This window comes from Hippoglossus hippoglossus, chromosome 6 (genome assembly GCF_009819705.1).
Source record: "Hippoglossus hippoglossus isolate fHipHip1 chromosome 6, fHipHip1.pri, whole genome shotgun sequence".
Taxonomy (NCBI): Eukaryota; Metazoa; Chordata; class Actinopteri; order Pleuronectiformes; family Pleuronectidae; genus Hippoglossus; species Hippoglossus hippoglossus.
This window is the reverse complement of record NC_047156.1, coordinates 20,491,412-20,508,415: the sequence shown is the minus strand read 5'-3', so window position 1 is coordinate 20,508,415 and position 17,004 is coordinate 20,491,412. Positions and strand designations below refer to the sequence as shown.

The 17,004-nt window shown below is 43.4% G+C and overlaps 1 protein-coding gene across 1 annotated transcript in view; it reads right to left on the bottom strand.

Moving 5' to 3' along the window:
• Nucleotides 1–16,293, bottom strand: part of hsd17b12a (hydroxysteroid (17-beta) dehydrogenase 12a) — a 51,824-nt gene extending 35,531 nt beyond the window's left edge. The window contains exons 1-4 of the mRNA XM_034589031.1: nucleotides 15,990–16,293; nucleotides 15,862–15,889; nucleotides 15,277–15,468; nucleotides 7,025–7,278 (exon numbers count right to left, since the gene is read on the bottom strand). The gene's annotated coding sequence lies outside the window, so the exon portion shown is untranslated. The remainder of the gene's footprint in view (nucleotides 1–7,024; nucleotides 7,279–15,276; nucleotides 15,469–15,861; nucleotides 15,890–15,989) is intronic.
• Nucleotides 16,294–17,004: the final 711 nt, after the last annotated feature.

Sequence of the window (17,004 nt, the reverse complement as noted above, 5' to 3'; positions counted from 1 at the left end):
CACAAACACACACACACACACACACACACACACACACACACACACACACACACACACACACACACACACACACACACACTCAATCATAACTTTTCTCCACCATTCAAATGGTGAGAGGGAGAGTACAATCCAGTTCTCAATGCAACAAGACCAAGACCTACAGAAACTCCACAAGACCCTCCTCAACATGCACGCACACAAAACACAGTGAGGACATATAGTCTCAATACAAACAGATTATCATAATATGCAGAAAGGGTCTTAAAATATAACAAAAATAGCATAAACAGAAAAGCTTTCCTACATGTGGACCTGAGAAGTCCAAGTGAAACTTACACAACTTATATACTATTTAATGATTCATGAAATATTTATATTAATATACAAATATGTCATCAAGAATGGATCAGCTGTCTTCCACAAAAAAACTATGTGATATCAGAACTTTGGTGGGTCTACTCCCCAACAACATGTCCTTTTAATGGACTCAATTCCATGGGAAACATTTGTGTATAATAGAAATTTTACAAAACAAGTTGAGAGAATGTCTCCTTTTCTTCAAATATCTGGGGGGGGGGGGTGGGGTTCTCCAGAGTAAAGTTTCTATCTCCTCCTCCACCAGCTACAGTCTGACAAATTAAATAGATTAAATAAAAATAAAGATTTGTCACATTCAACTAAAGACAGACATTATGGCAAGTAAAGTTATTTCATGTCGATATGGAAAACGTTAGTTCCTTCTTAAAGAGACTTTATTCAGTGACCATTTGAACAAATCGCAAAAACAGTACGATAATTGCACGTAGTAAAGCACATACCACCACCCAGGCCCAACAGTCCCTTTAAATAAATCAAGCTGCACCAAATTTCACACACTCATAGATACTGTATCAATCCCTTAAATGTACCAGATTTTTTTTATCAAGATCCATGTATTATTCCCTGGGAAATCAGTGAAAACGTGAATGTTTTACAATGTTAAAGAAAGTGATGACCAAACATTCCTGGATCCGCCCCCTGATCCAGATCCATATCATGACCTATTAGGTTCTTCCCTAATCCAAACTGCATCCTTCCACCAGGGTTCATAGTCATCTATGTGGTAGTGATCTTGCTTACAAACAAACCAACAAATAAACCAGTGTACAGGGGTGAAAACATAACCTTTGACCGTAGTCCTGAAAATGGCCCCAGATTTAAATCAGTACATCTCTGACTGTCTCTGTTTCAGTTGGGCAGCGTATATATTGACAATTCTTTTTCAGATTAGTTGTGTATAAATGAATAAAATCTAAAATATTCACATTTATAAAATATTTTTTAGACCCTCAGGGGACATTTGCTGCATTCCATTGAAAAGACACTGCATTATTGTAACCAACAAAACTAATGTGTACACAAATACTACATATGCTTGATGTTGCACATAGAATATGGCTATGTGAAATTTTGATTACATCAGCCATTAGTGACGTTATACACAGGGAAGTAAAGACAGAAACTTTGCATGTATAAATCATTTCATACGTCACTATGATCTTTAATTCCACTTTATCATTTGTGGGGGAGGAGCCAGTGTTTCCCACTGATGCTGTAGCAGCAATGATTCATTAAAGTTCTATCTCCATGTCACAACACAGTGTATTTTGTGACAGATGCACTATTTTACTTACCTATGAAAACAATAGGCCACTACCTCATAGTCCTATGGACCTTAATGAAGAAAATGAGGGCGTTTTCACACCAGAAAGCCTGAACCAAGGTTCATGTCTTTGTTACATTGTTGACATTTGATCTGGTTAGTTTTAGATTTCACATTAAAATTCAGGGAGCAGAATAAGACTTTGGTATCACATGCGTACATCTTGTTGTCATCACCTACGTTGGCTGCATCTATCTAAACTTGACATTGATTTGTTCGTAGACTGGCGTGTGTCTGATGTCTGTTGTCAATTCAACTATTACATTTGCTAACTTTTTTAGATAAAGTTCATAGAAAAAAGTAGTCTGTCCGTTGAATAGAGAAAATGAATGGAAAAGTTCACTTTGTTAATTTTGTTGCCACTGTAATATCTTTATAGGATTACTACCAGTAAAATAAACGTCGCTGTCATTCAAACATTAAATCAATCATTACAAACAATCCTGTGAGCAGCTTACACTTCTTTCCTTCTATTGTTCAATGCTATTTCAACTTCTTGCCATTTGTCCATAAGTCCTTACTATCCAAAACAACGTTTTCACACTGCAAACAAACTGAATCACGGTTCAGTTGATCCAGACTGAGACCACCGCTTTTGATCGAACAAAATTTTGCTCCAAGGCACCTTCACACCTGTTACTTTAGTCCAGACTAAACTGAAAAGTCTGAAGATCCACACATCGAACATGGTAGGTGTGAAAGTGCTTACAAAAAGTCCACTCTGAATCAGTGCTGGAGAATTTCACTGCTAAATATGATATGGTTCAATTACTTTATTTATTCTTTCAAATGTTAACCCTGGTGCATCTCAACTGTCAAGTTTTAAGAGGAGGGTAAACCTGTTCCTGTGTCTGTGTACGAGTTAAATGTTTTCACAAAAGGAAGCTTGTTTTAACAACTCACTGGGGACAAAAGGCAAAAACTTCACCACAGGCTTTTAAAAGTGATCCTTGAAACTTTCACTTTGCTCATTATGGTCTTTATCTGGACACATGTCATTTCAGTTGGGTCGTGCAGTTTGAGCCCATGGCTGACATGGTGGGAAAAGCCCCAACACAATACTGCAACAGTAGCATTTAACTTAGTTGTTAGTTACAGAATTGATTCTAGATTGCTCGAGTGATAGCTTGCTCCTACGCATGCGAAGAGTTCATTGTAAAATGTAGAATTTAACTTCACAACAGCTGTTAGCAAAGACAACAGGGTCAGCAACACGCCTGAAAGAGGGTCGTGGGATAGGACACTGATGAATCGTGGAGGTTTCATCATGACTGGAAAGACCGAATTAGAGTTTTGAGTGTCTTTGTTATTGTTTCCAAACATCCCTGTTTCTGCCTGTCCAGACCAAAATGCTTTCCTGGAGTTTTCATACAAAAACAGACGTTTTCAAACCTAAAAGTCTCAACGGCTCTAAAGCTCTGGAGTAGTGTGGACAGGAGGCGTATCTGTAGCAACGTTTTCAAACGATGATGTAGTAGTGTGAATGAAGCCTTAGAAAATCCTAGATCTGACAATGCTGCAGAGCTTGTCAGAGGTCACACTGTGGCTGCACATAGACGACTGAGATATATCAGGCTCTGACTATACAGGTGATACTTAAATTTCATTATATAACTTGAGCTTTAGATAAATGTAGACTTTTCCCAGCCTTTTCCTTTATGATCACATTTATCACCACGAGAAAGAAAATTAAATGTTTAGTTGTGGCTGGTATGGTAGATCACATATATCTTAAACACTAAAAAAAACCAAATGGATGGTTGATTGTGTAACGTTATGGTCCACCTACACACACCAACAATGCCCGTCTCCTTCTACAGCACAAAAGCTAAATGCAAATTAAACAAACCCCCCCCCCCCCCACCACCACCTCAAGCATCGTAACCCCCCCCCCCCCCCCCCCCCCCCCCCCCCCCCACACACACACACACACACACAAACAATTAATGCTCAAATGTGATCTTAACACGACTTCAATTCAACATAGAGGCTTGACGTGGTGGACTGGTGAAATGTGCTGTCACATACAGCGCTTTTGGGCAAAACAGAATAGTTGAACATTAAGTCTGCTTTTTCCACTGGGGTGAAGACCAGGGCAAACATTGATTCCCTCGCAAAAAAAAATTAAGTAATAATTGTATGGGAAGAAATTTTTGCTCATGGAAAAAAAAAAATCTATCTCTGATATCTCTCTTACCACTTATGCCTCTAAATGATAAATTTAAGGAAAAAGTCAACCACATAAATTTTGGTCGCGTCAACATGTGCAGATGTGAAAAACGTCTGTAAAGCCACACTCTGATCTCAGCTGAGGAACACATAGATGCTGCTCTGGATATACCTTTAAGATAAATTCATAAATAAATCTAAATAAAAATGCATGAATAAATATTATCTATATTTGTGATAACACATTATAAATCAATGTATACTGTGTGTGCTGAATTGTTAGCGCAGAGTTGTTCGTAACTCTGACTTTTTGCATCCTGCGGCTTCAAAGCCCGTTGGTCTCAGTTTTAACCGTGATGTCATCTCCCTATAAATAGCTTTGGACTGGCAGCTTGTTGTGAACAAGAGGGAAAGATTGTCGCTGGGTATTTAGGCACATGCTGTGATTTGTCATACACAGGTGGGGGTGACGTCAGGCTAGAAACGCTCTCTTAACACTTTGTTTCAGGTAAAACGTACTGCGTGATATACTTTAGATGGTATGAGGGAAAATAAAAAGTCCAATAAATGCTGTAATTCACAGTAATTATTGATGTGGTATATTTAGAGCTGTATAAGCAGTTAAATAATCAAACGTCATGAGACAACATAATGGAAGCTTAATGATTAGATTACGGGTATATCCTCTAACCACCGTGTTACTGTGCTTTCACCTGTACTCAGTCTAAGCAGTGTTTAAATGTATGAGTTAAAGCAGCCGTAAACAGTAAAATATTTCACAACAGATACATGATTCCAGAGTGTTAACATCACGTCAGCAGCTTAAACTGTAGGACACAAACACACACCAATTCTCTCAGTTTGATTGAGAATCCTAGTGATTTGATGTTAGAAATATTCTGAGCGCAGTTCACAAGAGGGAAGCAACAACGTGAGCATCCCGTTCACTGAAGTGATACAAGAAAGGAAAATGAGGCCCTGCACCAAAATAAACAACAAATTATTTCAGTAAAGCACCAAACAGCCTACAGACAAAATAGTGTGGCTTTGTGCTGCGACTTAATACAAACACAAGAAAATGAGGACTCTACTTCGCCAGGTATTTTATGTACAGTTAAAGGGTTAATTCACCAAACATCCCATTAAACATTTTTTCATAGTGGTTTCTCACTGAGTAGATATTTTTGATTGTATCTGTCCAGGTTTTGACATCCGCTCTGAGATTTCTGCCACTGGTGTTTAGTTTACAGCATTAGGAAAAAAATGATTTTTCAAAATTTAACAGCAACGTTACTTTGGAAAATAAACAGACTGCACTATTAACAGTTTTCATTGGATCCACTTTCTACTGAAGGAATAATCCCAGAGACATCTGTTGACAGTGTGTGTGGTGGATTATCCTGATGAATGGGGACACTCTCTATGTAAAATTGTCAATGCTCTGAACAAAACAAAAGGAAATTTCAGTTGTGGTCAGTTATTTTGATTATTTTGAACACAATGATTATTCATACGTACCTCAAGTGTATCGTAGACATGCAGATTGTTTGGGTTTTGAAATTTTCATCTCTGATATTTTTGCCTCAATTCAAATACAGTGGAGGTAAATGGAATTTTCTTTGTTGTGCTCAGAGCATTGACATTTTTACATTGTCATTGTGTTTGGTGGATTATCCTGATGAATGGTGACACTGGTCATTTAAATTTAAAGAAAATCCCATTTTCCTCTATTGTATTTGGATGAAGGTAAATATATCAGGGATGGAAACTTAAAAACCAAAAAGATCTACATGTCCATAGCATACTTGGAATGTGTATGGAAATAGTGAATGGAAATAATTTAGCATAACTTTGGCTTTGATCATTTTCTGAACAGAAAGATATGACCCAACCCTGCTGTCATGACAATTTATTTTTACTACGGGCTGTGGATTGAAAATTCAAATATGTGTTATGTTACAAAAATAAATGTTGTAGCCAACTGCTTTTTAACTACTTTTCCACTGGTGTTTTTGTATCTACACAGCACATACACACATGCTAAAACATCTGTAGAAATCTATTTTGTTGCTGTTATTGGGCAAAGAGTAAGAGCACATGATTATCAAACCAATAGGCAGGGGCTTACAAGGAGCACCTGAACGCACCATCAAATGAAAGGTCTCCGCAGAGGTCAAGTCTATTGACCCCTCAAATCAACACTCGACAGTGCAAATGGAAAATAATTAATAAACCCAGTGTGAAGAAACACGGATGGACTTTTTTTGTTTCATTCGAATAGCCACATGGACTTTGCTCGTAACGACAGTGCAGGGACAAGGACGCGAAGATGTAACATGATGAGGTGTTGCGTGAACCGTCTATGATATGATGACTCACGCTGAGTAGTGAAAGAGCAGGTATTTGGGAGGAGACTTTACAGCTACTGCATGGTGCCAAAACACAAAGAGGGCAAAAGCAAATACAGTGCACGCCACAGTCAGTCACACACACGCACACTCACACCTGCTCAATAGACATTTATAATCACTGGATATACTTTTGTCCATCTTTGACACCCAAGACACAGCTCAATAAGCCAACAACTAAATTGAACTGCAACCAGGTGATTTTAGACGTTAAAAATATGGGCCTGGACACATGTTTTTGCTATAGAGTGAAGTAAATATGATTAGATATACTGTAGATTTCTCTGATTAATGGTTACGTTGTGTTGAAGATTCAGGACAACAAAACAAAAAACCTCATTAGGGATATTACACCAGACATGACAGGACACTTAACTCGCCAATACACACCAACAATTGTCGAGATTTCCTAGGTCTGCTACTTGGCTTTTTTCTAATAACTTTACGCATCGTTTTTGGATGAGTTTACTGAGCGTCTCAGTCCATCGCAGCAACATTAATCCTCCACGTTAAAGAGAATAATTAAACATATGGGAGACAAAGCCATTCATGGAGTTTATAGAACATTTAAAGGCCTGCGATAAGTTGATATAAAAGAAGAAGACTAGGAAATCCAAGCACCGTGAGCCTCTGTGCAAGACACATGAAACGAACGAGCCTCATATATGCAAAATGCAATTTATGGTGTGATTTGGGTTTGACGTCATCCTCCTCATCCTCTAACACATCTCGGGCTGTAAATTACCTGTTGTCGGGTTGAAGAAGAAGGGGGAGGAGGGGGGAGTTCGGTGTCCTTCTTTCTGTCCGTGCACTCCTCGCTGAAAACATCCATAAGTGCGGGTCCCCCCTTTTGTCTCCTCCGGCGCACAGCTGGAGGCTCCAACAGCGTCATCATCATCATCACCATCATCATGAGCAGCAGCAGCAGCAGTGGGGTCGACACAAGTCACCAGGTTTCCACCTTTGTCCTTCTGTGATGGTTGTGATTGTTGTTGCCTCCTGTAAGACAGAAAAAACAAAGAGACGCATGGTGAAATGTAACCGTCTGCACAGATGTCGTCTGCGGCTGTGTACAGTCAGGCCTGCACGGACAGGAGAGGGGTTTTCAGACGGCGCCACGCATCAGCAAATGTCGAGGCGGGACATTCTTTTAAGCCACGTTTTAATTCGCTTGATGCAACATTTGCAAGTTTTAAATTATTATTCCGTTTGTGTTTCATTAGTAGTTATATATTATATATATGTTTTACATTTGGTTTTATTGTTTTTTTGAAGTGTGTTGCCATACGTTGCACGGTTTAAGTAGTTTTTGTGTTTGCTGTTTTTACACTTCATGTTTATTTGGACAATGGATCAAAATGATGAGAGACAGCTGTGACTATCTGGACCTCATACAACTCAGGATTGGCCGAAACAGCACAGTGTGCTTTTTAAAGGGATAGTTCACAGAAAAAAGGAAAATTCACTCATCGTCGTCTCACCACTATGGCGATGGAGGGGTGGGTGAAGTGTTTGAGTCCACAAAACACTTCTAGAGTCTCAGGGGTAAACTTTGTTGGAGCAGAATCTGATACAATTTAAGTCAATTTTGACCCCTTCTTCAGACGTAATAAAACCACAGAAAAAAACATAACATGCCTCCAAACTGCTTGTGTGGTGTCGTCCAAGTGTCCCCGAGCCCCAACAGTCATATTTGACTGGAAACAGTGTCCTTTACACCATGTTTTTAGATTAAATGTCCTTTGATGTCCTCCTACCGGTGCGTTCATGGACCCTCGGACACACCATCGTGTGGCTAAGTCCGCTAGCATCGCCACTTCCAGTGGACTTAAAAGGCTTAAAACACAGAGTAAAGTACCTCGTTTCGAGTCGAATATGAATGCAGAAATGGATGCAGCCCAGCAGATTAAGCCTAATTCTATCTCACCCACAACTGCACAGTTTGTTATGCCATGGTTTATATGGGCTGCTTGGATTTCTAAATTTGATGGTGAAAAGGCAACATTTTGAGAATGCAGGACTCAGGTGGAAGCCATGCTGAGGGCACAAGGACTTGTGGATAGTGGGTTTACCAACAGGACCCATAAAGCAAATGCGGCGGAACGAACTAAGTAAATAACCCCGCTGGTAATGTGATTGTAGAGCCTCTCCGAGACAGCAACTCACAATGGCATGTGGGGCGGACCCTCGCCACACTAAATGGAGGATGAGTGCCTTGCAGGATCTGCAACCCCAACCCTTACCAGTAGAGATCCCTCAGCGCCAGCCATTGGCCCAAGTCACAGAGGTGGCTACGGCTGACATACAAGGAGAACAGGAGGTGGTTCTCAACAGTGTGGCGCCAGACGTACTGGAGGTAGCGGTAAGGCTGGTAGGGGTCACAGAGGGAGTCAATATTAACATTAAGTTACATCCTGTGATGTCCTGACAGGGAAGCGGGCTGACTCCTGACCAACAGGGGTAGATGGCAAGCCTGCTACAGCGTTGGACAAAAGTGTTTTCAAGCCGCACTGGGATTTTGAGACACCAGATACCAACTGGTTCAGCGCCCCCAGGTACAGACCTGTCCCCTCTGAGTCTGTATGCCGAGCTACAAACCTTGCTGCAGAACATCCTGGACAGTGGTGTGGTGAGGGAGAGTGCAAGCCCTTGGGCAGCCACTGTTGTATTTGTCAAGAAAAAGGATGGAAGCTGCAGATTCTGTGTAGACTACAGGAAATTAAATGCGTTCACGCATAAGGACGCCTACCCCCTACCCCGCATCGAGGAGTTATTGACTGGACTCAAAGCTGCCAGATGGTATTCCACACTGGACCTGGCAAGCGGCTATTGGCAGGTAGAAATTGACCTTCTGACAGAGAGAAGACTTTCTTTACCACACCTTTCGGCCTGTACGAACTTGAACGGATGCAATTTGTTCTGTGTAATGCCCCAGCCACCTTTCAAAGGCTGATGCAATGCTGCTTGGAAAGTCTGGTAAATGACTCCCTGTTGATTTATCTGGATGATGTTGTTGTGTTTTCCCTTGATTTTAAAAGTCATGTGCGACACCTGAAGGAGGTTTTCCACTGGCTAGACCAGCATGGACTGAAGCAGCAGCCCAAAAAATGCAACCTGTTCCACATAAGTAGAACATTCCCCTTCCTGAACAATTTTCTTACCCACAAAGACATTTGGATTTTAGTACCCCCACTGCAAGAACAATCGTTTGTGTTTTGTTGAAGGGATGCTGGTTATTATCTACCTGGGAACATTTTTGTGATTTCAACCAGTTTAATACTCATTTTTTAAAACCTTTTGGATTTATCCATCAAGTATTTATAATTTTTTAAGTGGCTGTCTTTTATTTGTTTTAGTTAAGCACTTTTTGTTTTTATCCTGTGGTATTTTACTGTTATTAAATACATTTTTCAAAGGACCTACCGTGGTGATTCATTTTCTAACAGTGAAATCAACTTTTGTTGCTGGTAATACAGAAAAAGAACCTCACACACACACACACACATGTGTGACACAAACAGGAACTATATCCGAAAAGACAGACAGCACTGGTACAAATCCATACAGTAAATCCAAGAGTCTATATGTCAACCATAAGAGACGTATAAGGTTAACTCACATCCACAGCCATTAAACAGAGAGCCTCCCGTGTCCTGCACGCAACTCTGGCTTTAAGCATTAAAAACGCCACAGAGAAACACAGGTCAGAGGTCACGCTGTTGTTTTGCTTTGTCACGTAAAGCTCGTTAGTGGTCCTGCTCTAAAATACGTTTTGGGCCGCTTGCGTGGATGCGTATCTCCCGGTGACCACCGTGGAACAGGCGAGTTCACGCAGCTGCAGCCTGCGCGGACCTCACCGGGTCAGGGCTTGGGTTACACCACGTCACTCGCGGAAATTACAGACACACCTGTTGTTTTTTTATTTTCCATTTTCTTCTTTTAAACGAGGCGTGTGCGTCTTGCTCGCTTTTTTTTTTTTTACTCTCCAATTGTCTTTTCTGCAAACTCTACGTCGTCGCCAAAACGCACAGTTGACCACCCATCTAAACGCTCTTATTCTGATTTCATTTTCATCACTTTCTGCTCCATGACGTGCACTTTTTTCCCGTCATGACGTTATGTTGTCTTGCCAAGCTTCAGGGCCTGTACCTCCTATGGCTTGCTGCGTAAAAGGGGAGGGGGCTCATATTCCACCCCGGAGGTAATTTATTATTGAGCCTCCTATTTGGCCCTATAATGCAACTACTCCAACATGAATTATGGTTATTCACATTAATGCTCTGTGGTACAGTTTCGGGACAACGAATCTACAACAAGCTGCACGTCCCTTCTTCTTCTCCTGTCCTAATTGAGTTGCAACTCCCTTTGCTCTTTTTACTCTGTCTTTTAAAGTGGGAAATGCTCATCTCTGGTTTTTGTTTTCATCGCTGTGATCACTGTTACACACAAACATACTCTCTCTCTCTCTCTGGGAGTTTTTGCTGTGCTGCAGAACTATATGGAAGGGACCGCTAAGCTGCAGACATTTTCGGTTTCTTCTCCCCTCTTTGTTTTTGTTTTGAGTCCATTGAGTGAACGGACGTAGTCGTGTGTGTGATGTGTGTGTGTGTCTGTGTGTGTTTGTGTGTGTGTGTGTGGGGGGGGGGGGTTACGATGCTTGAGGTGGATTCACAAAACTGGGAGGGAGACACTTTTGCGTTTGCAGTGTTTGTTTGGTGGGATCGGGGTGTTCGCACGGAGGCCACACACACACACACACACACACACACACACACACACACGGAGTCACTCGGTCACTATATGAGGCAGCGATTGCAGCTGTTCCTCATCCTCATCCCTCCCCATATGCCAATATAGGCTTCTCCCTATGATAGGATGATGGCCTTGCTGGGGAATCCCTTGCATATCGTGCTTACAGGTGTGTGTGTGTGTGTGTGTGTGTGTGTGTGTGTGTGTGTTGTGTGTTTCCTAATTTTTTTGGGGACGGGCTGGGGGGTTCCGTGACGTCCAAGTGGCACCCCACCCTCCAACAACACACACACACACACACACACACACACACACACACACACACACACACACACACACACCTCCCATGTTTTGCCCACGTGCAACTTGTGTGCCTTGCAAAGGGTCTCCCCGTGTTTACACTCTGCTCTGCTGTGCAGGGGCCACTGTCTCCCGGGCTCTGGGGGTGTATTTGGCTGCATTGATGACTTAATCTCACATGGTTTAAAGTTTTGGGTCCGACAACATGTTTTTTTGTTGTTGATATAAACACCAAAAACATTTTTTTTTTCACCTCTGCACAATGTGGCACGCAAGAGTTTGAGCAAAAACTTGGGTGCGACGTGGCTGCAGAGCTGTGCCACAATTTCTAACAAAGACCAAAACTGTTGACGAGAAGAAAAAAAAGATGACACACGCATAGGGCTGAAAAACAACCGTGACAAAGGCGCCCCTGCTATGGCAATGACGGAAATGACAAGAGTAAATAACGACAACAATATTGCAAAAATAAAATTCGAGCAGAAAAAGGAAACAAGCCCTTTAAAAAATGAACGGTTGTAAAATTCCAAGAGTGGAGCCGCGTCTACCGATGTCGATGTCTCGGCGATTGCGCCCTCCGCAAATGCTTTTTGGGGTAAGGGCTTCCCAGATTAATAGTTATGAACAGCAAGCCCAGACCGCAAAAAGATTCGTGAAGGACATGATCATCTGCTGCTCCGACGGAGACTCCGTGACACCTGGGGAGCCTGCTCTTCTTTTCGCTTCCGTGAACGTATCTCCCATCCCAGCTCGGTTGATTGTATCTCCAGCCATCGGCAACCCGAGGCGAGTGTGTCCCTCCAACACACATGCGCGCACGCACACTAGGAGGAGAGGATGGATGGATGGAGGATGGAGAGAAAGAGAGAAAGAAGGGGGGCTCCGGGTGCCAAGGATGCTGCTGCTGCAACCGAGAAACTGTCCAAGGTCCTTTCGCTTTGATTTCCTCCACTCCTTCACCAGTTTGAATTCTCCTCTATCTCGTCTCTCCTCCCTCATCCATCCCTCTACCCTTGCTTCCTCTCTCACCCTCATATTTTCCTCTGCTTGCTTTTTCTTCCTTTCCTTTTTTTTTATCCAACCGCGCTCGGATGTGTGCAAAGCCCGTGTGATCACAGGGAGCTGTGCATCGATGCGTTCTGTTGTCAGTGTGCTCCCTCTCTCCCTCTCTCCCTCTCTCTGTGTATTATATTCCCTGGTCCGTGAGGGTGTGTGTCTCCCTATAGTGAAGTGCTGGCTCTCTGCAGCCGCTCCAGAGCTCTGGGTGAGGAGGGAGCAAGGCTGTAAACTGCTGGCAATAAATAGAGAGCAGGGAGGGATCTGATTGGAGCAAACCATAGCTCGTCATCAACCAATCGGCGTCTCGCTCATATAGGGACCCCCCTTTTTGAAAGAAAAAAAAAATAGACAGCGCTAACCAAATTGTGATCTATACCAGGAGAGTGTGGACTTATGTGCATTGATATGGGGTATGAGCGTTTATTGCGACTGTTTCTTAATATGCATTTACATTTTTCTTCTTTTTTTACGCGCTTGCAGGGGGGCGTCTGAAGCGAGGCTGCGCTGACTGAGCGTGGTTCAAAACGGTTTATATCGTGATAAATAACACAACATTACTCATTGACAGTAGGGAAATAATGATAAAGATCTGGGAGAGCGAGATTGGGCCATTTTCACCTCATCACAAAGAACGAGCTCTATTCTTTCCTCGCGGCAGATGCAAACATAGCAAAGCAAGAAAAATGATATGACAGTGAAAATCAGAAAATGCAAAGTGTGGGAAGCTTCGCACAGAAACTCCACACCGCGTCACAACAGACTAAGAAGCATCTGAGGCGACTCCTGGTCACCTAAAGAGTTCACCGGAGGGTACCACTGTAAAAAATATATATAACACAGGGGGGTCTCCAGCTCCGGACTGCAATTTCAGCCCAGAGCCCCGGTGCTTTTTAAGGTTGACACCAAACACAATCACAGTAATACATTACTGCATCGGATTTAACTTAACAAAAACCACAACACGTTACTTAGCATCACAGTCAAGAGAGTTCATACAGCACTCACTCTCACACTCTGAGTTCAAACCATCTTTAATAGGATTTCTTTAGTCAAATTTAGCAACGGAATAATGGAATAGATAGAATAAACTTACCTGATTTCCCCCTAAAACGGTTCCATTAATTTAGTTCAGTGGCCATTGCAACATCCCCCTATAATATAAACAAGCCTCAACTTCCCCTCTGCACCTGCAACTTATTGCACACATACCGAGGTGGAGGCCGGGTCACGATCTGGATCCAGACCCCCTCTTATACCCCCCTCCCTTGGTTGTACAAGGTGTGATGTCGAACCAATATACCCCCTCCCTCCCTCCCTCTCTCTCTCTGTCTGTCTCCCTCCCTCCCTCCATCCTCCTCTTCCTCGCTCTCTCTCTCTCCCCGCCTCACTATCACTGATGAAACTCGTCTGCATTTTAGTTGGTCTGCCAGCGTGCCAGCAGGCAGTGAGGGCTCAGAACTAAAAAAACAAGCCCTGGGAGAAGAAAGGAGATATTTGGGATTGGGGGGGGGGGGGTTAGTGCTTACCAAAAATCTGAAAGCCCACCCTAGAACTCCACGACCCCCACCCTATCCACCCCGCTATGCCCCCCCACCTTCCCCACTGTGGATGTATATATTTTTATTGTTAGTATTATTATTATTGGGTGGTCTCTCCATTTGCAGCCCAGTCAGTCACGATTCTCCCCCCACCGTCTGCACTGCACAGTGACTGCCTCTCTCCTGACGCAGCCAACGCGCACATTACTCACTTTAGCAGTCACGACTCGGGGATCCGTGTTGTTTCTACCGAAATTACACGAGCGCTATTGAATTATTGAGCAAGACCTTTCTTTTCGCTCTCGAGTCGGTGTATTTGCTCTGTTTTTGACCGATGAGGAATATATAGTTGCTTTATTTGTGTGCGCGCGTATGTATGTATGTGGGGTGTATCGCAGGTGAAGTGTAAGCAGGATTTTGCACATCAAAAGACAGGTGGTCATTGTTTTTTTTATTTTCTATGCACCTCTGGCACGATAGTCTCGTAGCCTGCATGCAGACCTGCACAGACTGGGATTGAAGGGTGCGAGCGCGCAGGTCCTGCATGTGTCCCAGTCGGGCTGCAGAACTGTGCAGACGCCTGTAGCCTATTCAATCTTCTCTTCGGTCCGAGTAGCCAATTCACCGCTGGTGCCTATTTGAACGAGTGGTTTCCTTCCTTCAAACTCCTCCGACGCTCCTTTCGCCTCCTGCACGCAAGTAGTTGTGGAAAGAGCTTCGGAACTAAAGCCACGTAACAACACTGGAGTCGGGGACGTCTTGTCGGACTCAAACACTGAGCATCGCGGCTATTTTTACTACTTTTATGCAAATTTCGGGCGTGTACGACAAACCTGACACCTGCTGAACACCTTAACGCAAAGGCAAAGACGCCACGCTTTTGGAGAGGCTGAAGAAATCAGACTGATTCCTACATGGTTTGGTCAGACACGGGAGGAAATTACGGGACTGACGTGAGCCGGAGAGGAAGAGTTGATCCAAGTCAGTCCGGCTGCTACCTCTCTCTTCCTCACACTCTATCATTGTCTCTCTCTCTCCCTCTCTCTCTCTATCGTTGTCTCTCTCCCACTCTCTCTGTTCAAACTGCACAGGCGGGAAAAGGCTCCGTTATAACATATTTTTCGTCCCAAATGTCTCCCCTCCAATTATAAAAGAGGCGGTGGCGCGTCATTATGTCTCCTCCGGCGTCGCTTCAATAAAAGAGGTAGTCGCTCAGAAATAGATGCATGTTGGTTTCCAAACAGGAGTAAATAAAGCTTTTGCCTGCCAGGAAACAACCCCCCCTCCGCAGCCACTCGCACGCGCGCACACACGCACATGCATATAAACACACAACAGCCAAAACAATCACCAGTAACAGCCCACTACCGCCACTTGGTGTGGTTTCAGCACCATTGCTGCTGGACAGCTCCTGGGTTTCCCCCGTGATGCGGTGCGCCGGGTCTCTGCTGCAGCAACAGCTCCTTCACTCCAGTCTCTCCTCCTCTTCCTCCTCCTCTTCTTCCTCCTCATCCACCGGCACTCCTCTGTCAGTACGACTCCTCTAAAGAAACAAAAAAGACAAGAAAACGGTGGGAAAGACGTCCTTGAGCGCTCATCAGAGAAGGGTTCCCCTCACTTTCGCGGTTAAGCAAAAAAATAAATAAATATGTGATAGATACTCAACAGCGCCAACAGACAAAGGGAGTTTTGCACTTGCTTATTTACCAAAAGGGGTGATTCCTACTCTGCAGGAAGGTTTGCTCTATATGCTTTAGTTCTACAGTCAAAAATAAAGCATGCCAGTATAAAGCCCACGTCTGCACGACAGGGAGTCTGATGTGTATTAGCGTGCATGAGACAGGAGAGGAGAAGCAAAAGCATGCAGTATACACAAAAAAACAACAACACAAGAGTACACGGAATTAAACGTTTCATATGCACGCGTCTCACTCACCATGGTGCAGGCGCGTCCTCGTCCTATACTGGCGAGAGAAAGAGAGAGAAAAGATTGAGATTTCAGTGACAAGTGAGCCAGAAATGCAACAGATTAAGTCCTCCATTAGTTATTATGTGTAGGCTTACAGTGGCACGTCCAAGTTTTCTCAGGATCGCCTCCTTTTTTTATACAAGTGATACCGGTCAGTCTATTTCTGGCGCACCATCAAAACTATGCTTCTATTTTTAGGTCACAGTACAAGGAAGGATAATAATAATAAGAAAAAACACTCACAAAGGCATCGCTTAAAAACGTTACGTGAAGTGCAAGTAAGGGAAATTAATTTTGCCTCTCCAACTCTGCACAAGAGCCCCGATATCCCTCCGTTGCATCATTGCAGTCATTTTTTTTTTTTTTGGAACCCAATGTGCCTCCACCAGCAGCACCACCACCTCCGTCTCTCCCAGAAATCTCACTACACTTCCCCCTTCCTCAACAACTAAAATGTGGAACTCGTCGTCGCTGCCAGTATCATCGACTATCTGATGTCTTGTCGCCTTCATCAGAAGCTTCTCGTCCCGGTGTCACTTCAGCAGCGAGAAACTCATGAACGCAAAAAAGACATACAGCTCCAAATACTAAGGAACGCGCATAAAACGATTTGTTCTTTCAGCCGATGGGGCGTTGTGAGAAAATTTGCAATTAAGCTTTGCTGACGAGAAGGAAAGAAAATAATAAATAAAAAAGGCCATTTTTGTTGAAGGGCTGCGTCAGTTACTAGGCATTGACGTCACGTTCAGATTCTCTCACTTTACAGCCCGTGGAGCCTGATTAAAGACGCTGCCGCTCTGTGATCAGCTCCTCGCAAAATGTGCCATGGAGAGAAAAATTAGTGACAAAAATATAGGAGGATATTACAGAGTGTGGTGTGGACTCGGAAAGTGTATCTATGGAGCGGGTTATCTCCTTGTAAAAACCCTCCTCTAGCATCTGGGTTTCCACCCCCCTCCTTCCCTCCCCTGTCTCCAAGCCTTGGTGCTGTTTTGGTCTGGCTATGTGTTTTTGTTTTTTTATCCCAGCAACCACTGCATTTGGCGAACAAAACACTGCATCTTGGAGCCGAGGGGAGAGAGGAGAGGAAAACACAGCGAACCGAGCCGC